This window comes from Phyllobates terribilis, unplaced genomic scaffold (genome assembly GCF_046119375.1).
Source record: "Phyllobates terribilis strain yellow unplaced genomic scaffold, ASM4611937v1 Scaffold_4__5_contigs__length_816908805, whole genome shotgun sequence".
Lineage (NCBI taxonomy): Eukaryota > Metazoa > Chordata > Amphibia > Anura > Dendrobatidae > Phyllobates > Phyllobates terribilis.
The window spans coordinates 617,793,248-617,816,821 of record NW_027362764.1 but is presented as its reverse complement, the minus strand read 5'-3'; positions in this window follow the sequence as shown (position 1 = coordinate 617,816,821).

Genomic DNA, 23,574 nt, shown 5'->3' with positions numbered 1-23,574 from the left:
AATAAGTAGATTAAAGGGGAGTGATCTGTAATGAAGGTGTCCCTCCAGGGACCCCCAATGATAAGTCACTCCAGGGGGAGTGGCCTGTAATGGAGGAGTGACTCCGGTGACCATTGCGGATAGCAGAATAAAGAAGCATAAGCTGTAGTACAAAGCACAGCCCCAGCTGTATGGGAGAACTGCATCTGTGTAATTAAATTTATAGGATACAGCACTCAATAAATATGATAAACCATCAATATTTGTCTGTAGGGGATCGATCTAGAGATATGCCATCAATATTACCAGAAACTCACAAAAACTCACAAAAATACTCTGATGCAGATAGCAACGGAAGAGACCTTATAGTCCTTAGGGACCACTAAATTCTTGAGACTGGTGAAGGAGAGCAGACATCTCTGCATTTGTTAATGTAATGCTATTAAGCAAAGTATATGTCAGATGCCCATTGTGTGCCATGCAAAAGCAAATGTTACTTGTGTTTTGTGTGTGTTCAGAGTAAGTGTGCATAGTTGAGCTCCTGAATGGGTATTATGTTCTATCAAAGCTTCATTGTTTGACAGATCTTATACCTAACAATGCCTCATTGTGAAGAATACAAAGATCAGAGCATAAAATGCCAGTTTTTCCCAGTCCGTACCATTTTCTATATATTTCACAGCTGCTCTTACATGGATCTACCTGCTCCTTAGACCCAACACCTGTAACTGCTGCATGGACACTCTGGATGTACTGGTTTTGTTCCTGTGACTATGTGCTACCGATGATGGATTACAAATGGGAGATTCTCAATACTTGGAAATGAACACTCTATCTGGCCTGTTGGAAAGAACTGCTCTGCTCTTTTATTCTCCGTTGGATATATGCATGTGACTCCTTTGAGGGCAACATATTGTCTCTATTGGATCATATACAAAATGAGACTTTAAAGCAAGGCAGGATGTATTGGACTGACCTGTAGTCGCTGATACTCAGACTTTTGTTGGTATGACTTATGTCAGAGATTATAATTTCTGGTTATCAGGACAGGGTGGTTGGTTGTTTTTGGGGGGTTTTTTGCAGTAAAATTTAGGGACTTTCCCATTACACATAAACCCCGTACTACTGATATATTGACTTCATAAATGTCAGGTTGCACATGTCCTCTTATAGCCAGTAGGGTGAAATGAGACCTTTTTAGTTCTGTTTTAGGTTGGAATCACTCCTTCAGCTTTTATAGAAGTTGGTGCAGTTTTTGATACAACATTTGAGCTTCAATTCAACCAAAAGATGATTGAAAAAGAATGAAATTATAAAGGAAGAAGTTATACAATTTATTCCTGCTGGTTCTACTTCTGCTTTTGTATAAAAAAATGTATCAAAAACTGCACCAAGCACTGTATCAAAAACAGCAGCGTATCTTGTTTTCTGGTCGTCTTGTTATTATTTTGAAATATCTTTTTATGGCCTCATACAATTTTTATTCTAGGTGATTTTTAATATTAGGTTGATGCTTAAAATATTTAGACAATATAGTGTTACACCGATACATCAGAAAATAAAGTTATTGCCCACTTGAGAAAAATGTCACAGATTGATGATGATAATTATAATTATATATTCTATATAATAGAAAAGAAAATAAACCAGAAAGAAATACATTTATACAGGCATTATACAGTATTAAATAATTAATAATATTATAATTGCACTGATAAATGGCCGCAATATTAGAACGTGCATGACTCGAAAGCCTTTAAAATAAATAAATATATATATACACATAGTATAAAAATATATACAGTAAAAAAGTGTATCTATATGTGTGTATATATATATATATATATATATATATATATATACACACACATTTTAATAAAGTTTCCTTTATTCAAAGTGTAACTTAGTTATAAATTAGAATTGCAAACTGTTCCTTCCTTTAATGTAAAGAAATCGTAACTAAATAATAAGGTAAGAGTAAGAAGCAGATGTGCATTCTAGAACATTTTCTCATTGGTGGTTAGAAAAGTTAAGGGTCTCATGATCATTTCTATCAGAATCATCCGGGGGTGAGGAAAGTTATTGCTGCGTAGTACGAGCCATACCATGAGCTAGACAGAAATGCACTGTATATGTCTTGCTAATATTGAAGATTATTACAAAACATAGTTTTCATATTTATTGCTGACAATCTTCTCCAGTCACAATGGTCATTATCATGACTATCCCATAATATCACGTGCCCTGTAATGATAAGGGGGCAGTTTAAATGGGCCTTATGTTAAAAGTGTTGCATAGTTTGCTACAAATAAAGCTAAAAAATGCAACATTCTTGGGTCTCATATTTACAAATGTATTCATTGGTAAATGTTGCTTCCCAATCGGTAGATGAAGTATTGTGTTTTTTTATCTTCAGTCTAACAAATTACTAGTGCTTCAGTATCTGTCTACGACTCTGTATAAATATATTTTACATATTTGATGTAAACCTGATGCCTAAAATACAATCCCGTCCCCTACAGTTCAGGTCTGTAAGACGAGGACATGCGCCTCAATTTTTAATGTAATAACATGAGACCACTATGAAGGAAGACCAAGATGTCAGCTCACCCTCTGCAATTGCAGATGCATTGCACGGATCAGTCCATAGTCACTATGACTATGGACTGAAAGAGCCAGAAATAAGCAGTTCAGAGAATACCTTCCCTTGTGTTTTTATATGGTTCGTGTACTAGTTTAACAAATAAGAAAATAAAGTGTTTTTTATTCGTTGATGCTGGCTTCCCCTATCTTTGGATCACAACATGTGACGAGTACACGTCCATCTATCAGCTACGCTTTAATGCAGCCAATAAGGCTGAGTTCACATGTCCAATAATCATCCATTTCAAAAAGATCCAGCAGCAATCAGTTCAGAAAAGTTGTTCAGACATAACTTTATTGCTAGAAAAACGGATTGCAAATGACTCCTTTTTTTTACATTAAAGTCTCTGGAAAAATAGATGTTAAACAGCCATTAGTTTTTCTTTCATTTGATAGAGATCCGTTTTTCCTCTTACTGTATCTGTTTTAAATTGATCATAATGGCCAGGTGAATTTAGCCCAAGCTCAACCTGTCCAAGATGCATTTTGTCAGCTTTCTATTTTGGCTCCAAGTCTTGATGATTGCAGGAAAGTGTCTTCTTCTGGAGAAAAGGCAAATAGCAGTAATCCCAAATTAGGTGTCTACTCTTATCAGTAAATTTGATACAACTATACAATAGAACAATGCATTATTAGGAAAAAGCATACAATCAATTTATCAGTATATTAGTATTCAGTGATTTGCACTGATACAAGCGCATTGTCTAAAAGCTAACCTGTAAATACAGTTAAAAAGCTTCACCTCTCTCTGCATTGTTGTCAGAAATTAGCGAAGGTCTAAGCCTTCAGAGTATTGTCTCGGCACCACAGGTAGGATCGCAATGTCTAGGTTATATTGTCAATAACAGGTTCATGCCACTGCCAACGTTTGATGCTATCCGTGTTCTTGTGACCTCAGATTTGCCTACAATGTAGCAGAATTTCTTGTGAGATACACAGTAGTTTGAGGTAAACAGCTCTTTGATGTGATTCACTTTACTGATGAGCTTAGAAGATTAGAAAACAATGAAGTGGTCATTTCATTAGATCTGGAAAATTAAAACTGTGCTCCTCGCCTGCACCAATAGCACCAGTAGCCTTATGCTAACCTAACTACAGGGCCGGTTTCATACAAAGTGGGTCCCTGGGCAGACGTTAAAAGTAGGGTCCCAAATGCTCACATATTGCATTATAACACACAAACATTTCGGTTGTATTTACATGCACTGAGTCATGTGCTGCTGAGAAACAACCCAATCACCCGATGAATGAGCAGCATTTTGCTCATTCATTGGACAATTGCCAACATGTTTACACCTATGAACTCTCGTCTGCACTGCCGGTATTTATACATGTGGATGCTACATACACACAGTATGCGACAAACACTGTATGTTACACACACGTATACATACACTGCTTGTTACACACATATATATATATATATATATATATGTATATATATATATATATATATATATATGAATAGCATCTACATGCAGAGACATGCTTCATACACAGAGTTCTTACATACAGAGACATGCTGCATACACAGAGCACCTACATACAGAGACATGCTGCATACACAGAGCATATACATGCATACAGAGACATGCTGCACACACACAGGGTGCATACAGAGACATGCTGAATACATATATTAGAAACATGCTGCATACAAAGAGCACCTACATAAAGAATATGCTACTTACACAAATTGCATACACAGAACACATACATGCATACAGATTAATGCTGCATACACAGAATGCATACACAAAGCACATACATGCATACAGAGACATACATACATAGACAGAACAGATACATATAGATACATGTATACACATGTGTGGAAGAATGTGCCAAAAATCACACCTGAGCAATGCATGCAATTGGTTTCTCTATACAGGAGGCATCTTGAAGCTGTCATCACCAACAAAGCCGTTTGTACAAAGTATTAAATACATTTCAGTAAGTCCGTTCAATACTTTTTCCCTGTGTCATTTTTCATTATTGCACATAACTTAATTTATGGACATCTATGGTTTGATATCTTTGCCTGTTTGAATTGGATGTCGGTAACACCCCGACCAATCAACACAGATAAAGAAATCAAATCATAGATGTCCACAAATTTAATTATGTATAATAATGATAAATGACACAGGGAAAAAGTATTGAACACATGAAGAAAGAGAGGTGCAAAAAGCCTTGAAAGTCATGACACCTGCTGAAATCTATCAGTAATTAGAAATCAATTTTGCCACTTAGTGAAAAATAATATCAGCTGGTTTAACTGATGGCCTATAAAAAGTTGTCTCAGTACCAAAGTGCCACACAAGAAACCTCTCATGATGGGTAAAATCAGTGAGCTATCTCAAGACCTTTGCAACCTTAGGCTGTGTGCCCACGATGTGTTTTTGGTGCAGATTTGCAGCGCGTAAATGCTCCAGAAATGAATTGCATACTTTATCCCATGACTTACTATGACATTCTGCAAGTTCTGTGCACATGGTCAGGATTTTTTCTCCACGGATTTTACTTGCAGAAAAAATATGGACATGACCAATTTTGCCTATACAATGCATTGGAAAAACGCATGGCAAATACGCATGCAAAAATGCATCAAAAACGCATGTAAAAACCACATGCATTTTTCTGCCAAGGAGATGCAGAAATGCTCAGGAAAATGTCTGCGTCATTTCTGCATTTTGGGCACTAAGCCTTATTGTTGCAAAATATACTAATGGCGTTGGTTACAGAACAATTTCTAATCTACTGATGGTTCCAGTGAGCACTTCTGGGGCCATAATCCGGAAGTGGAAAGAACATAATTTCACCACAAAACCAGCCACAACCAGGTGCTACCAGCAAGCTTTCAGACAGAGGAGTAAAAATAATTATCAGAAGAGTTGTCAAAGAGCCAAGGACCATCTGTGGAGAGCTATAAGAAGACCTGGACTCAGCAGGTACAATTGTTTCAAAGAAAACCTCCATGGCCTGCATGCACGCTCACCACGCAAGACTCTATTGGTGAACTACAGCACGTTCAAGCGTGTTTGAAGTTTGCTCAACAAAATTTAGACATGCCTGTGAAATAGTGGGTAGAATATACAGTGGGGAAAATAAGGTTTCGGGGCTGTTGCTGGGCAACATTGTCTTTCAGCTCCCTCTAAAGATTTCCTGTGGGATTCAGGTCTGGAGACTGGCTAGGCCACTCCAGGACCTTGAAATGCTTCTTACGGAGCCACTCCTTAGTTGCTCTGGCTGTGTGTTTCGGGTCATTGTCATGCTGGACAACCCAGCCATGACTCATCTTCAATACTCTTACTGGGGGAAGGAGGTTGTTGGCCAAAATCTCACAATACATAACCCCATCCATTCTACCTTTAATATGGTGCAATCATCCTGTCCCCTTTGCAGAAAAGCACCCCCAAAGTATGATGTTTCCTTCTCACCAAGCTGCCTGCCTATTGTCCTGTAGCCCATCTCAGCTGTCTACAGATCTACAATTAGATAGCTCTTTGGTCTTGGCCATGGTGGAGAGGTTGGAGTGTGATTGATTGTGTGGACAAGTGTCTTTTATACAGGTAACGAGTTCAATCAGGTGCAATTATTACAGGTAATGAGTGCAGAGAAGGAGTGCTTCTTAAAGAAACACTAACAGGTCTGTGAGAGCCAGAATTCTTGCTGGTTGGTAGTTGATCAAATACTTATTTCATGTAATAAATGCAATTATATATAAATCAATAAGTTTGCAAAGGGATCTAAAATATGATCAGAACCCAAACAATTACAGTAAGCGTTAAAATTACAGAAATTATTTTATTATTAAAATGAAATACATACAAAAACACAAAACAGATAATAAAGCACCTTATCCCTTTGCCAAACTTATTGATTTAGATATATATCTGACCAGCGCAGCAATCCAAGATAATATGTACTAGGACAATTTATCTCTATTTATTATAATAAAATGCAATTGAATTATTTAAAAATCATACAATGTGATCTTCTGTTTTTTATTTTTAAGATTCTGTCTCTCACAGTTGAAGTGTACCTACGATAAAAATTACAGACCTCTCCATTTTTTGTAGGTGGAAAAACTTGCAAAATCAGCAGTGTATCAAATACTTATTTTCCCCACTGTATATCCATCATTTCTATATCCATCCATGCTGTCAATGTCTTCCAAGAGTATTTCCCACATAACAAATAGTTTTTGCCCAACCATTACGAGAGTCTAATCCAGTTGAGAATGTGACAATATAGAGTCAGACCATTTCTTCATACTGACAGACCATGGTGTTTTGGGCTAACCTGGTGAAGTGGATTTCCTAAACCGTAGGTCAAGGTGAGCACACAGACCAGAGACGATGATGCACTGGAAAAAACAGCATGTGAATCAATGAGAATCAGGACTGTATAATATGCAGGACAGCATGTAAAAAAGCTAAGCTGGAATTTAGTCAATCTGTGAGAAGACGAGTGACCATCGAGCTTGATGAGGATTCATCCTACGGGCTGACTGAAGATATTCTAGCTTTTTATGACTTCTATAGATGGTCCCCAGAAACTTAGCTACTTCTAGTAAATATTGCCATTCCTTCAGAGCTAATTTTATGGCTAAGTGTTCTAGATCACCAATGGAGTAATTCAGTTTAGCCACTGTGCAATTTCAGAGAAGGTGGAGGTAGAACTTTGTGGCAATTTTAAAAACAAGATGATCTCAACTAAGTGATCAGGTCGGACAACCAATCAGTAAGTTGAGCAGGTAGCCGTAGCCATGGGACTCACAAATACCAATTGTGTAGCAACAGGTGGCAAAACTAAAAAAAAAGTGTCCTCAACATGCAGTGCTCCAATCTGAAGAGTAAACTTCTCAGTCCATAATTGGATGCAACCACCAAGAATTGTGAAACTATTCGCTGAGATGTATTTTGGGGGTGTCCACATGGAAACAAGGAATTTTCAGCCTTCTCGCTGCTGCGAAGTGTTCTCTCCAGCTCCAGAATCCATGAAAACTTGTCGCATAAACTCAGGGGAATTAAAGATAATAGACATAGACACAACAAGCTTGTTATTAGTGGAGGATATATTGAACCCCAAAGCACTCCCTCCTTTTTTACCCAAAGTATGAATTTTCCCTTTTTGACCTTGAGTTCCAAACTGTCCATATGGGGATCATCCTTTTAATCACAAAAGAGACAAAGTCTTTCTGTCAGACGATGTGATCATTGGGCTGACAACATTTTTTTCTGGATAATTTACTTGGGTTACTTTATGGCCTCATTGGGTGGAGAAGTTGAAGAAGCTCTACTGTGCAGGACTCAAGAATCTTGCGCTTTTTCCATTGATCTTGACCTTTTCCTTTGACCTTTCTTTATATCATAAGTTCACTTGAGTGACAAGAGAAACAAAATTAACGAGGGAATACAGCAAATCTCTACCAGCATGTTTGGTACGGCTAAGTAGGCTGGCAAAGAAGATATCAAGTAGAGCATCATTGTTGCAAGGAAATTCTGATGACCGGGTATGGAACTGGATGGCATAACATCCCATAAAGTCTGACACTTCTCTTAGCTGGAGTATAGAGTCAGTGGCTGAATGGACACAATCTGGCTCGGCAAATACTCTTTGGAAGCCAGACAGGAAGGAACATAAAGAATGCATAATAGAATCGTCTTGTTCTCATAATGGTGCAGCCCAAGCCAAGGCATCTCCAGACAAAAAAGAAAAAAATATTTGCCACTTTCAACCAATCAGAAAAAAAATTGTTGGGGACAAAGATCAAAGTGTACAGTACATTGGTTCACAAAGACCCGGTAAGCCTTATGATCTTCTGGCTAAAGTATTCCCAATCTGACGCATCTATGAGAAAAGTTATCAGATGTTTTATGTACAGTTGGTTAAAAGGGTGAACTATAAATAAGGAAACTGATAAAAAAAAATTGTATATCTCAATTTAGCATAGAGTAACATCATTTAAGGGAGTCATGAGTATATTCTCCATGGGTGAAACTTACTTCAGTAGACAGTGGATGCAGACCCTCTACCCAAATAGCCGGCTGTCATCAAGATAGCCAATCATTAAGATAAATAGAGATAAGCGACTCTCCCAAAATTCAAGTCAGGCAGATTTGCTCAACTTCAGCCTGTAGATTAGATTTAGTCCGAAAAAATGTGGTACAAATAGAAGCTGCCCGGCTGCCAGTAGGGGTTAATAATAAAAAAAAAATCTTCAGATTCAGCTCTCCTCACTTGTTCTTACACTACTTACAACACCTTCACAGTTCCTGTGTCTTCTGCACCAATATTCTTTTTTCCATTGCTCAATTCCAAACCATGTGAGGCCTCAGATCGGTCTTGGTGCCAGAATGGAGTGCCTGAAGAAATACTTTATACTACCTATTCCTCACCTGCTCTTAGGCTGCCTCTATGGCCTCTACCACTGATGCAGCTCCTCAATCCTCTACGACAGTCCTTTTTTCTTTCACCGCAGAGACAAATACAAAGGCCACAGAAAACCCAAAGTCCTCCTGCCTGAGGCGGCCCAGAGTGACCTCTGCCATATCAGAAGACGACAGTAGTATAAATGGTACATGATAAACAGGGACCATGTTATACATTTTGCCTTAGGGCCCAAATTATGAACCTAGACTATTTTTCCTTACAATATTTATTATGGCCAGCATCAATTCTCACAACCTGAAAACAGTGAAAAATGGAAATGAGTACACTGACTAGACACCATGTTAGAAATGTGTGGCCTTGGGCAGCACAACAGTAGAATAAGCATCTGCTCAGGCATGCAAATCTTCTTCATTAAAGGGAACCTGTCACCAGAAATAACACTATTAACCTGCATATATGCGTTTAATCTACAGGTTAACAGCGTTATTATGCTGTCCGGCGACTGCACGCAGCCGAATGCAGCAGGTAGAAAATGAACTTTATTCTCCCCAGCTGCATTCAGTTTCAGTCATGGGGGCAGTAGCTCAGCGGATTTAGTGACTGAACCTGCGGTGCCCTTGCCCTCTTGATTGAAGCTGAATGCTGGTGGGGAGAATAAAGTTTATTTTCTACCTGCTGCATTCGGCTGCGTGCAGGCGCCGGACAGCATAATAACGCTGTTAACCTGTAGATTAACCGCATATCTGCAGGTTAATAGTGTTATTTCTGGTGACAGGTTCCCGTTAAAGTGTGAACTGTTAGTGTTTATTGGAATGCGCAGATAAATATAGTGCTTCATATCTTACAACATATTGGCGCAACATTTTCTGGTCTATTCACAAACTTTAACATGGAAAATATGTATGTGAATTAAGATAACTGTCAAAACTATTACTCTTACACCAAAAGATCATAGACTTTAAACAATGAGTAAAATCAAATATACTTATATCCAGACATTTTATTTTACTTAATAAAAATTACTTATATGCAGCAATCAACATTATTTTTGCATTAAAATGAGAATGTGACCTGATACAAACGTCAGCAACCAGAGAGCTGCATTATATCGCCATCTATTGGTCATAAGTGATATGATAGAGCTCTAAAAGCCCTTGGATTCCTGAGACATGAAGTACTGTTATTTATAAGGGCTCATTCACACCAAATATAATTTTGGTCCAAGTGCTGTCTGTGAAAAAAATGGACAACACTCGGGCCAATGCTAATCAATGGGGCATGCAGATGAGTGATTTGTTTCACTGACCGAATCTGTGTATGAAAAAAATCTCAGCATCCACTGCCCTTTTTCTTCACCCATTCTAGTCTATGGCTGCGCAAAAAAAATCGTATGCCATACGGAGCCACAGTACAGCATCTGATTGTTATGGATGCAATGCAATTTTGTAACATAGGAAACTGTAAATGGTCTTGTAAATTATTAATAGCTGCTGCAAAAAAAAACATATTGTATATGGACTGCACATGGATGACAAGTGTGTGAACCTACCCTGACTGTGATTGTATTCCTCATGAGGCCAAGCACCACTGATCTTTTCATTGCAGATATGCTATGAATGCCATCTGTCACAGGCCCACAGCCCCTATGTGGTAAATCCTCGGCTTATCAGGGGAGGAAAAGCAACTGTATAGGCTAAGGATCTCCTCTGACAAGTGGAGAAGACGCTATAGATTATGGGGCAGCCAGCTCGGATTCCTCCACACTGCCTAAGATAATGAGGCCGAAAATAAAAATCACGCATACATATAAATGTCGCTGCACTAGACGAGAAATGTTGAAATGCTAGGTGGCGCTCTGCTCTGTTTATAAGTGTATGTTTGTACGTGAGATAACCCCCTTTAATTGCTGAAAAATGAAAAGTTCAAAAACTTTCTAATAACTTATTGTTTTGTTGATCTCCAAAATACTGCTCATTTTTTGCTCCATTATAAAAGCATAACCTAGATGGACCTGACGCGCCCCCTGGGACATATTCCTTTTTGAGGGGAATACCCGGCGCCGGATCAGATGGGGGGTTGTAGTCTCCGAGCGGCTGTGACCCGGTCCCGTGCCCAGGGCGTCAAGCTCAGTGTGATGTGGCAGTTCTACAGATGTTACTAAAGTTCTTTTGTGTCGACTACGCCACCCGTTGTGATGCGGTCACTGTGGCCGCCGCTGCAGCAGGGTCCGCTGAGGCTGATGGTGGGTGCGCAGCTTGGTGGGATAACCCCCAACGGGAGGGGTATAGCCTCAGAGGGGACAGGCGCAGAGGATGGGGGTTGTGGTAGTGTAGTGCAGACGGCAGTGAAGACAGAGTCGGGTTGTGCAGTTAAGGGTGTTTACTTACTGCAGATGTTGTACTGGTCACTCCAGCTGCTAGTGACCACCCGAGCCGTGCTGCGTCCACCAGGTCCTGGATCCAGCCAACCCCCAAACAAGTCCGGAGCGTGGCCCTGAGCTCTCCCTCTGTCCTTTCTTCAGCCGTCCCCACCAGTGATTCACCTAGGTCCAGCTCCCTCGGGCCTTCTGTTGGGACACCCTTGGCCCTGGGTTCCCTGACCCTTCATGTGGTGTGCCTTCGGGGTGAATGTGGTGGGTGACCGTGGCAGACACTGCCCACGGTCTCCGGTCTCTGGCTGGGGATTGTTTTTACCCCCACCAGTTTGGGTTCCGGTACCCTTTTGCTGACTCCTCACCCGGTGCTCTGATTTGGGTTCTTGGGTCCCTTCTCTTCTGTGCTCTGGGTCTTTCTCTTTTCTCCTCTCTCACTCTGGGTCTTGGTCTTTCTTCTCTCCTCTCCTAACTTGTTTTCTGCAGCTGATCCTCTCTGCATCTCACTCTCTGCGTCTGACCCTGTTCTTAGTTGGTGCCCACCTTATATATCCCTCTATGTGTGAGCTCAGGTGACCAGCACCCAATGAGCTCCTAACTTTACCCAGGCTGCTCCCCCTATCTGCCCCTACACTACATGGGATGTTCCACCCCCCTCCCACTCCAGCCAGGAACAGACTCGGTCGTACCTGCACATTTCTAAGTGGGAGTACCGTCGGTCTGCTCCTCGGAAATGGGATGTGTGTAGTGCATGCAGCCTACCGAGCTCAGTTCCACACTCCATCCTTACCCGGGAGTGGAATATCACACCTCTGGGTTGAGGTGCAATACCCCTGTAGCAGCCGAATCCTCAGGGTGCTACATTCCCCCCTGGTAAATCACAGCACGTCCTCGGGCTGTTAAGACAAAAACACCAAAACATACAAAATTTTTCATATAAACATATAAAACATATAAAAAACATTATATAAATAACATATCTTAGCAGATAAAACTTTCTCGTCGTCTCTTGTTTCAGGTTCCTCCTCCGGACACTGTGCACCGTGTGTCCGGGAAAAGTGCGACAGTCTCTTAGAAAATCTGGTTTTCTATAAAACCGGTAGGGGGCGCTTTAGGACGCGCAACTATATACAGGGGAAGTTGGCCGCTCTCAGTCCTCGGCCAGGTAGAGGGAAGGGAATGGCTGCTCACAGTCCTCAGCCTGTAGGATTAAGGGGTTAACGGGTAAACAGTTCACTGGTCCCAACGGGGACTATTTTAGCAGCAACGGTTCACTGTGCCCCGACGGGCAACTATATACAGTCTCTATTCCCGTCCTCAACGACGGCTCCCTCCTGCTTTTCCTTGGTGATATTGTGTTGCTTCAGACCCGTCCGGGTCCTCTGGCTCCTCCTCCCCGTACCGCAACTCCTCCTCCGTCAAGCGGTGTACGTGGAGGGCATAAGGTCCTTTGGCACACTTGTGCCGGGTGAAAGTGACTTCGTCTCCGACGTAGAGGTCACGGCCTTTGTGACCTTCCGGCAGGTGGGACTCGACGTCTCTGCGAGTCACAAAAACGTCACCGCGGTTGTTACGGTCCCGAATAAAGCCCCACCCATGCTGCGGGTTGAACTTTATCACTGTCCCGATGGTGCGGGGACAATGCGCTGCACGGGGGTTCCTCCTAGTCCGGCTCTTCTGCTCCGCGCTCCGGATTTGGGCCTGTTGTTCTCTGACCCGCCTCTCCTCCCGTTCTCTCTTAAACTCTGCTAGCTGCTGACGACAACACTCAGTACGCTCAGCGGCGACTGCCCGAGTTTCTCCGGTGAACCCCATCAAATCTTCTCCCGTGGGGTCCCACACGAATTGGGCTTCTTCTAAAGGAGGCGAGACCCGAGTCACGGGCTTCGGAGCCGGGATCAGGGGCTCACACAAGGGCCCTAGTCTTTGTTGCCGCTCCAGCTCATGGTATCCTTCGGGCCAGATGAAGGGCCGCCCGTCCGGCCATGTGAGCTGGCTAAAGAGGTCCTCCCCCAGGTGTGGCACCCTTGGTATTGCGGGCGCGGGCGCGGTGGTGGTGGCGCCCGGGTTGCCCAGGCCTTGCGGCCAGGCCTGGGGCACCTGGAAGGTGAAGGGCACCGTTAGGACGGCAGCGCCCTGGGCTACCTGGCCTTGCGGCCAGGCCGGAGGCTCCGCGGAGGTAGGGGGCGCTGTTGGTGGTGCGGCGCCCGGGGGTACTAGGCCTTGCGACCAGGCTGGTGGTAATTCCTGCTTTGTCACGCTCCGGGTCGAGGCGCGTGACGCCACAGGGGTCGCTGCGGCGGCTTCCGGTCGGGGCCTAGTCCATAGCGGTGACATGGCGGCTACGGGCACAGCAGGGGGACTTTCGGGCTCTGCGACGGGGAGCTGGGGCAGGTAAGCGGTATCACGGCTTGGGGTATAGGCGTCCCCATTACCTGCCTCCATGCGTTCGGCTCCCTCCTCGGCGCCGTCTCCGGCCTTGGGTCCTCCCGCGCCATCCTCAGAGGCGGTCTGCTTCCTCTTCCAGGGTAGCGTGCTCCGTTGACTGGTCTCTGCTTGCTGGGCCATCTCCCGGCTCCACTCCGCCAGTATCTCATGCTGTACCCGGGCCATCCTCCTTGCGAGGCCCTCCAGGGCAGTTTGTGCACACTCCCGGTCTCGGGGGAGCTGCGCTAAGATCTCCGCTAGACCTAGCGGGGTTGTGGACTCTAGCAGGCTCCTGACCATCGGGTCGGTGCTGCTCTGCTCTGCTTCCGGCAGGCTCCTGGCCAGCGGGCCGGTGCTGCTCTGCCCTCCTTCCTCGGTCTCTAGCAGACTCCTGGCCAGCGGGCCGGTGCTGTTCTGCTTTCTCTCCATCTCCGGGTGAGCTCCTCCGCTACTCCTCGTTAGACTTCTTGCCTCCGGGTGCGCTCGCTCCAGACTGCCCCAAGCGACACCCATCTTTTCTCTTCTCTTTCGTCTCCTCCCACTTCGAGGGCGGTCCCGGGGCCACTCGGTGACTGTCAGCTCCAGGGGTAGTTCTTTCACGCTGACAGACACCTCCAGCATCACAGTCTCTGTTGGTGGGGGCGGTTTCCACTTTTGGCGCCATTTTCTGTCCTGACCCACGATGGGAGGTGGCCTCCTGCCCTCCTTTGGCACGCCCATAATGGCGTCCGCTGCTCTCCCAAGGCGGGAAATCTGCGGTTTTGGCGGGAAGCGTCGCCCAGTGGCGGGAAACTCTGCAGATGGCGGGAACAAGTTGGAAATGGCGGACAATCGGCGGGAAACGACTGGTGATGGAGTCCGATGGCGTGGACCCTCCGGAACCGGCGGGAGACTTCTTTCTGAGGTAAACTTGCACTTTTCTTCAGGCACGCAGTACCCGGGTGTTGCGGGCACGTAATCCTGCCGACTACGCCAAAGTTGACGCGCCCCCTGGGACATATTCCTTTTTGAGGGGAATACCCGGCGCCGGATCAGATGGGGGGTTGTAGTCTCCGAGCGGCTGTGACCCGGTCCCGTGCCCAGGGCGTCAAGCTCAGTGTGATGTGGCAGTTCTACAGATGTTACTAAAGTTCTTTTGTGTCGACTACGCCACCCGTTGTGATGCGGTCACTGTGGCCGCCGCTGCAGCAGGGTCCGCTGAGGCTGATGGTGGGTGCGCAGCTTGGTGGGATAACCCCCAACGGGAGGGGTATAGCCTCAGAGGGGACAGGCGCAGAGGATGGGGGTTGTGGTAGTGTAGTGCAGACGGCAGTGAAGACAGAGTCGGGTTGTGCAGTTAAGGGTGTTTACTTACTGCAGATGTTGTACTGGTCACTCCAGCTGCTAGTGACCACCCGAGCCGTGCTGCGTCCACCAGGTCCTGGATCCAGCCAACCCCCAAACAAGTCCGGAGCGTGGCCCTGAGCTCTCCCTCTGTCCTTTCTTCAGCCGTCCCCACCAGTGATTCACCTGTTCAAGTCTCCAGGTCCAGATGAATTACACCCCAGAGTACTGAAGGAGATCGTAGAAGAAATTTTAGAACCACTCTCCATAATCTTTGAAAATTCTTGGAGAACAGGAGAAGTCCCAGAAGACTGGAGAAGAGCAAATGTTGTTCCTATCTTCAAAAAGGGGAAGAAGGTGGACCCAGGGAACTATAGGCCGGTGAGTCTGACTTCTATACCAGGAAAGATCTTTGAACAAATTATTAAACAACATGTATGTAAGTACATGGATAAGAATGAAGTGATTAACCAGAGTCAGCATGGGTTTGTAACTAACAAGTCATGTCAGACTAACTTAATTTCCTTCTATGACAGAATCACTGACTGGGTGGATCAGGGAAATGCTGTAGATATAGTATATCTTGACTTCAGCAAAGCATTTGACAAAGTATCTCACACCATCCTTATTGAAAAAATGACCAAGTATGCAATGGACCAGGCAACTGTTAGGTGGATTCATAACTGGCTTAGTGATCGGACTCAAAGGGTGGTTGTAAATGGCTTCACATCCAGCTGGATGAATGTCTCAAGTGGGGTACCACAGGGCTCCGTCCTGGGACCTGTATTGTTCAACATCTTTATCAATGATTTAGATGAAGGAATTGAGGGTAAACTGATTAAATTTGCTGATGACACAAAGCTAGGAGGGATAGCTAATACTAGAGAAGAGAGAGAGAGGATTCAAAAAGACCTAAATAAACTGGAGCAGTGGGCAGCAACCAACAGAATGGTTTTTAACAGGGAAAAATGCAAAGTACTACATCTGGGCAATAAAAATGAAAAAAGCATATACAGAATGGGAGGAATAGAGCTAAGCAACAGTACATGTGAAAAAGACTTAGGTATACTAATAGATCATAGACTGAACATGAGTCAACAGTGTGATGCAGCAGCAAAAAAGGCAAATACAATTCTGGGATGTATTAACAGAAGCATACAGTCTAGATCACGTGAAGTCATTATCGGTCTTTACTCCTCTTTGGTCAGACCTCATCTGGAATACTGTGTACAGTTTTGGGCACCACATTTTAAAAAAGACATAGACAAACTGGAGCAAGTTCAGAGAAGAGCGACCAGAATGGTGACTGGTCTGCAAACCATGTCCTATGAGAAACGGTTGCAGGATTTGGGAATGTTTAGCTTGCAAAAAAGAAGACTGAGAGGAGACTTAATAGCTGTCTACAAATATGTCAAGGGCTGTCACATTGTAGAAGGATCATCTTTATTCTCATTTGCACAAGGAAAGACTAGAAGCAATGGGATGAAACTAAATGGGAGGAGACACAGATTAGATATTAGAAAAAACTTTTTGACAGTTAGGGTGATTAATGAGTGGAACAGGCTGCCACGAGAGGTGGTGAGTTCCCCTTCAATGGACGTCTTCAAACAGAGGCTGGACAGACATCTGTCTGAGATGATCTAGGGAATCCTGCTTTGAGCAGGGGGTTGGACCAGATGACCCAGGAGGTCCCTTCCAACTCTACCATTCTATGATTCTATGATTCTATGACCTAGGTCCAGCTCCCTCGGGCCTTCTGTTGGGACACCCTTGGCCCTGGGTTCCCTGACCCTTCATGTGGTGTGCCTTCGGGGTGAATGTGGTGGGTGACCGTGGCAGACACTGCCCACGGTCTCCGGTCTCTGGCTGGGGATTGTTTTTACCCCCACCAGTTTGGGTTCCGGTACCCTTTTGCTGACTCCTCACCCGGTGCTCTGATTTGGGTTCTTGGGTCCCTTCTCTTCTGTGCTCTGGGTCTTTCTCTTTTCTCCTCTCTCACTCTGGGTCTTGGTCTTTCTTCTCTCCTCTCCTAACTTGTTTTCTGCAGCTGATCCTCTCTGCATCTCACTCTCTGCGTCTGACCCTGTTCTTAGTTGGTGCCCACCTTATATATCCCTCTATGTGTGAGCTCAGGTGACCAGCACCCAATGAGCTCCTAACTTTACCCAGGCTGCTCCCCCTATCTGCCCCTACACTACATGGGATGTTCCACCCCCCTCCCACTCCAGCCAGGAACAGACTCGGTCGTACCTGCACATTTCTAAGTGGGAGTACCGTCGGTCTGCTCCTCGGAAATGGGATGTGTGTAGTGCATGCAGCCTACCGAGCTCAGTTCCACACTCCATCCTTACCCGGGAGTGGAATATCACACCTCTGGGTTGAGGTGCAATACCCCTGTAGCAGCCGAATCCTCAGGGTGCTACAGACCCATTATAGTCTCCTGCTTCCATTAGATCCGTGCTGTAACAGATCCGTATTTCACATGAATTCCAGAGAAAAAGAATGCGGAATGCGGAGCGCAGTGTGAACTGAGCAGAACTGATGCACTAATCTCTCTGATTCGCTACAATGTTTCTTACAGCATCAGTTTGGATTCTATTGTGTTTATTTCACAGATTTGTCTAAATTCGGCATAGATTTGGAAGAGGATTTGGAGAGTTTCCGTTCAGTTTCTACTTATGTTCTTCTCCAAAAACTCCTTGAGAGTTTTTTCCTAAAGCACTTTTTGCAGCCTTTTGATTGGGCATTGTCTAGATTGTTGCAGATTCCATCAGAAGACTTTTCAATGTAGTGATAAGCACTTTCTTTTTTTTCTACCTGGTGTTTTTTAAAATCTGAAGCTAAAAAAATGCTCAAAAGACTGAATATATGAACAGCCAAGTGGTTTTACAAAATAAACAAATAGTCTTTTAATCATGTTTTGAGCAATTTTTGCACACATATATTTGAGTGCATCATCTTCAAAAGACTCCTAAAAAATCTTCATATGCACAAAGCCTTAAGGACCAAAATCTTCTGTATGCTGCACGTGTTTCATTTATCCACAGTGGACAACACACATTTCTGACAAAAACAAGAACCATACAACACAGGTGTGCAACCTAGTGATGAAGCTGTGAATTTCAACACTTTCAAATAACATTTTACAAAATTAAAAATTAATTATTTTTTTTTATGAAGAACATACATAATCAGTGATGTTAGGATAAGATAGATAAGAAGTACAAGGACAGGACATTTTTATTAATTTACTTCTTATTTCAGCAAAAAAGATTGCAATGCATCTAAGGAGTTCAGTTATTTCTCTTCTCCTCAGGCCACGTTCACACGTTCAGTATTTGGTCAGTATTTCACATCAGTATTTGTAAGCAAAAACCAGGAGTGGAACAATCAGAGGAAAAGTATAATAGAAACACGTCACCACTTCTGCATTTATCACCTACTCCTGGTTTTAGCTTACAAATACTGATGTAAAATACTGACCAAATACTGAACAAGTGTACATGGTCTAAGGGTACGCTCACATCTGCATATGTAAAGTAGCTAAGATTCTCAGCCAGAAAAGTTGGAGAGTGTCATGCGTTTTTTCTCTCACCGAGCCTCCATATGTCATGTGAGTGCTATGCAAGTGTGCATTTTTTTTCTCACCATCATCCGTATGCCATGCATATGCAATCCATATTCAATGCATGTTTAACATCAGCTTTTACATGCAGTAATTCTCTATGTCTTTCCAAGCTAGTTTTCTAACTAATAAAACAATCTTACATACAGTTATAGTTAGATAGATAGATACAGTAGATATATAGATAGTCAGTGAGATATATAATCAGTGCTTTGTGTGTGTAGTTTTCTGTACTTGTATTTAGCTAATAAATAAAAGAAAAAAATGTTGTGTGGTCCCCCTTATTTTTATTAACCAGGTGAGGGAAAGCAGACAGCTGAGAGCTGGCCTTAATAGTCTGGGAAGGGGATAATACCCATGGAGATTCCCAGGCTATTAATATCTGCTCACAGCAGTCTACTTAGCCTTCACAAGTTATTAAAAAGGGGGACCCCCTCAAAAGATGACATTGGGTCCCCCCTATTATTAATAACCAGCAAAGGCTAAGCAGACAGCTGCAGGCTGATATTAATAACCTGGGAAGGGGTCATGGTCATGGATATTTGCCTAGACTAATAACACCACTCCTCAGCCACCCCAGAAATGGCACATTCAGTTGATGCGCTAATTCTGGCATTTAGTCTAGACTCTTCCCTCTTGACCTGGTGCGTTGGCAAGTGGGGTAATGGTTTTGGGGTGGATGTCAGCTTTGTATTGTCAGCTGACATAAAGCCAAGGAGTTACTAAGACGCCTCCATTACTAGCCCACACACAGAGAAAAGTCCTATAATTGTAAAAAAAAACACTGCCCGATCCTCTTTTACCCATTTATTAGCATTAAAAAATTAAATATTCCATAGGGGTCTGCCATCCATCCCACGATGATCCCCAACTCTGCTACATCCAGATGTACTGTTGAGCAGTGACATGAGTAATGTGACTTCTCAGCATGCCAGCAGAAACTCACTGACAGTAGCATGTGAATCCGGCTGCTGCGATGAGCGCTGATGTCAGTAAGGTTATCGCAGTTCATAGTTAATGAACTGCGGTAACTTTACTGATGTCACCGCTCGCTGCTTGAGAATTTTTTCATTTAATTTTATATTTATTAGCTAAATAAATGAACAGTCAACTACACACGCACTGTACTAATTATATATCTCACTGACATCTTTCACGCTGTGAATTTACTGTACTCAGCTGGTGAAATGTCCTATAAGAAGGATTCCTATGAGATGGGTGTGTAAAAATTGGTGAATAGGTGCGTGGGCATTGGTGAATCTCGTCCATTTTACGCAGCCATGCACAGCATGCTGCAATTTTTTTCCTCACCCCAATTCTAGGTGAGGAAAAACTCGCAGATGAACACTACCTGAATGAATAACATTATTTCGAGTGCAATGTGATTTTTTCTCACACTGCAGTCGCTGATTTTTTATACAGATGTGAGCGAACCCTTATAAGTCTGTGGCTGTCTGTAAGATAACTGCAAGTGATAATTCAGCCAATCACTGGTCTCACCAATGACATTTGCAAGTACAGATGCTGACTGATCGACAGGATGTCATCACTTCTCATTCTGGCAGGGAAAGACAGAATGCGAATATTGGTGCTGCTGGAGCTTCATAGGGTACTTTATTGTATTTATTACTTTATAACATTCGTCACGTAGGGCAATTTTGTATAATTGCAGAATACCCATTTTGCTATGCCCTGCAGTTGTATGTGAGAGGTCAGTAGGTAAGTTATCCTTGTTGTCTCCTAGCACTTGAATCTGTGTTATATCATTTTAGTTTTTTTTGTAATGGTTCTTGTTTTGTTTTTTGTTTTTGATTTTTTCCATCTCACTGTATTAAAAAAAATCTGAAATCTTGTAATGCTCACACTGGCCACTTAACCCAATACTTCTTGTTCTGTAGGACACTGTTCTGCAGTTATTATCATCATTATCATTAGAGGCAGGATTACAATGATAGGTAACACATATTATACAGTAGATAACACAGGATCCAGCGGTCACAATGATGATCACAGCTCCCCTTCTCCTCCTCCCTGCACAATGATCAGAGCTGGCCTCTGGAGCCTGTGGGATTATAGACTTTAAATGGAACAACAATGCGCTTCACTCAAGCTGGAGACATGGGACCTAATTGGTGGGTGGTCTTAGCAGTAAGCAAGCAATCAAACACCATAACCTATCCTGTTATAGTTATTTTCATGGAAAGCAGCTTGGCACACTTGTTTAGCTGTATATTAAACTGCTATAGCAAGAGATGGGGACAACTAGTGATGAGCGAGCACTAAAATGCTCGGACGGGCTCGACTCTAGTAACAAGTATAATGGAAACCAATGGGAAACTCAAGCATTTTTACTGAAGACACTAGCAGGAGGGCTGGGGGGGGGCAGGAAGATCGCTAAAATGGATGGAAAAAGCGCTCAAATTTAATGGGAACAGCATAGGGATGACGCCTGGATGGATCTCTGTCTCCCAGGTCGCTGCTGGAAACTAAATAAATAATTGTAAAAAATTATGTTGGGTCCTCCCCATTTTTGATAACCCGCCAAGGTAAAGCAGACAGCTGAGAGCTATATTATCAGGTTGGGAAGGTCCATGATTATTTAGCCCTTCCCAGCCTAAAAATACCAGCCCTCAGCTGCCTCAGAATTGGCGCATCACATTAGGTTTGCCAATTCTGGCACTTTGCCTAGTTCTTCTTGATTGTCATGGTGCGGTGGCAATCGGGGTAATATTTTTTGGGGTTGATGTCAGCTGTGTAATGTCAGCTGGCATCAAGCCCAGGGGTTAGTAATGGAAAGGTGTCTATCAGACACCCCCATTACCAACCCAGTAATCCAAAAAAAAAACACACAGAAAAAAATACCTTATTTGAATAAAGACCCCCCCCCCACACTATCCCTTGTTCACCAATTTATTTAAAAAAAATGTTCCCATAAAGCTCCTCCATTGTAGTCCACGTTCCTCGCATCCGGCTTCAGCGTCTGTGAATATCAGTTAAATACAGCTGTTCACAGGCTTTGGGTAGTGACTACAACTCTCATCAGAGCCGCTGGCTAAACGCTGCGCTCAGCATTTTAAGAAAAGTCTTAAAATTTTACACGTGTATTAACCGAATTTACCTTTTCTTTTTCCTTTGCAAATTGCTATTGTGGCATAAGTCAAGAGGTGGAATAGGAAAGAGAAATGTAACAAATTTATCATACAGCCTAAATCACTCATGAAAGGTTGCATTATTAAAGGGAACCTGTCACCATTTTTTTCTGATATAACCTAGGGCCACGACCTTTCATCCCCATGTGACAGCATTTTATAAGGCTGCACATATGGCTCCAATTTGCCCTGCAAGGCAAAACAAAGTCCTTTTATTATACTCACCTATGCGGTGGTCCGGTCTGATGGGCGTCGCTGGTTTAGTACTGCAGTGCGTGTGTGTTTTGACCTTTGCTCAGTACTTTGCTCTGCCCTCATAAGTGAGGTTTTGTAAAGATCCCGCACTGCTGTTAAGTATAGTAATAGATCCAGGTACACATAAATGGGTTCACATTTTTTCATTTGTCTACCCGTTTCAAAGTATACACACTTCTTCCTCAGGAACCTCTCTTAGGGTATGTGCACACGATGCAGAAATGAAGCAGAAAATTTCTGCATCATTTCTGCATCTCCCTGGCAGAAAAAACGCATGCAGATTGTGCATGCGTTTTTCCTGCAGAATACATGCGGATCCACATGCAGATTCACATGCGTTTCCGCATGCAGATTGACAAGCGCTTTCCAGGCGATTTTAGCATCACCTGGAAAGTGCTTGATAACTAGGTCACACTATATAAATCCATGCAAACAGCATGGATTTATACAGTGTGAACCGAGAGAGTGTATATACTTACCTCTGATGGCCCGCGCTGTCCTGCTCACTCCGTTCTCCCGGCTGCCGGCAACTTTGAATTGAAAGACCTGCCGACGTCAGCGTCACGTGACCCGTCACATGACTCTGACGTCACCGCAGGTCCTACAACTCACTGCAAGTGCCGGGAACCAAGCGGGAGCGCTGCGCGGGCCGACAGAAGGTAAGAATACATTTATTTTTTATTTTATTCTTCTTTTTACAGCTTTTTTAATGGTACCTGGGTGTGGATGAGACTCTCCTCTCCTCCACACCCGGGTACCATCCGCACATTAGAACGCACCAATTACGCAAGTACAAATGCTGTCTTGCGGAATTGGCGCGTTCTAATGCAAGTCAATGGCGGCGAAATCGCCGCGTTTCCGCAAAATTAATTGACATGCTGCGGATTTTTGACCGCAGCGTTAACGCTGCGGAAAAATCCGCATCATGGGCACAGCACATGCGGATTTCCATTGGGGAACATTGCTGCCCTTCTACCATGCGTTTTTCATGCGTTTCCGCGGCGTTTACGCAACTGCAAAAACGCCGCGGAAACGCATGAAATACGCATCGTGTGAACACAGCCTTACTTATGTAAAATTTCTGATATGGTGACCCATGGACCTGCAGCAGCTGGGATTTCATGCTTTAACCCCTTACTGGCCTGGGGCGTATTAGTACGACCCAGGCCATCACCCCCGGTTCAGCACGGGCTCCGGCGCTGAGCCCACACTGAACCGGGCACATGTCTGATTCTTACAGCTGACATGTGCCCGCAACAGCCGCAGGTGGAATCGCGATCCACCCGCGGCTGTTAACCAGTTAAATGCCGCTGTCAATCTCTGACAGCGGCATTTAACAGCGCCGCGCCGAAAGCGCGTCACTTACCCCGTCCATCGGTGACCACGTCACGTGATCGCGGGTC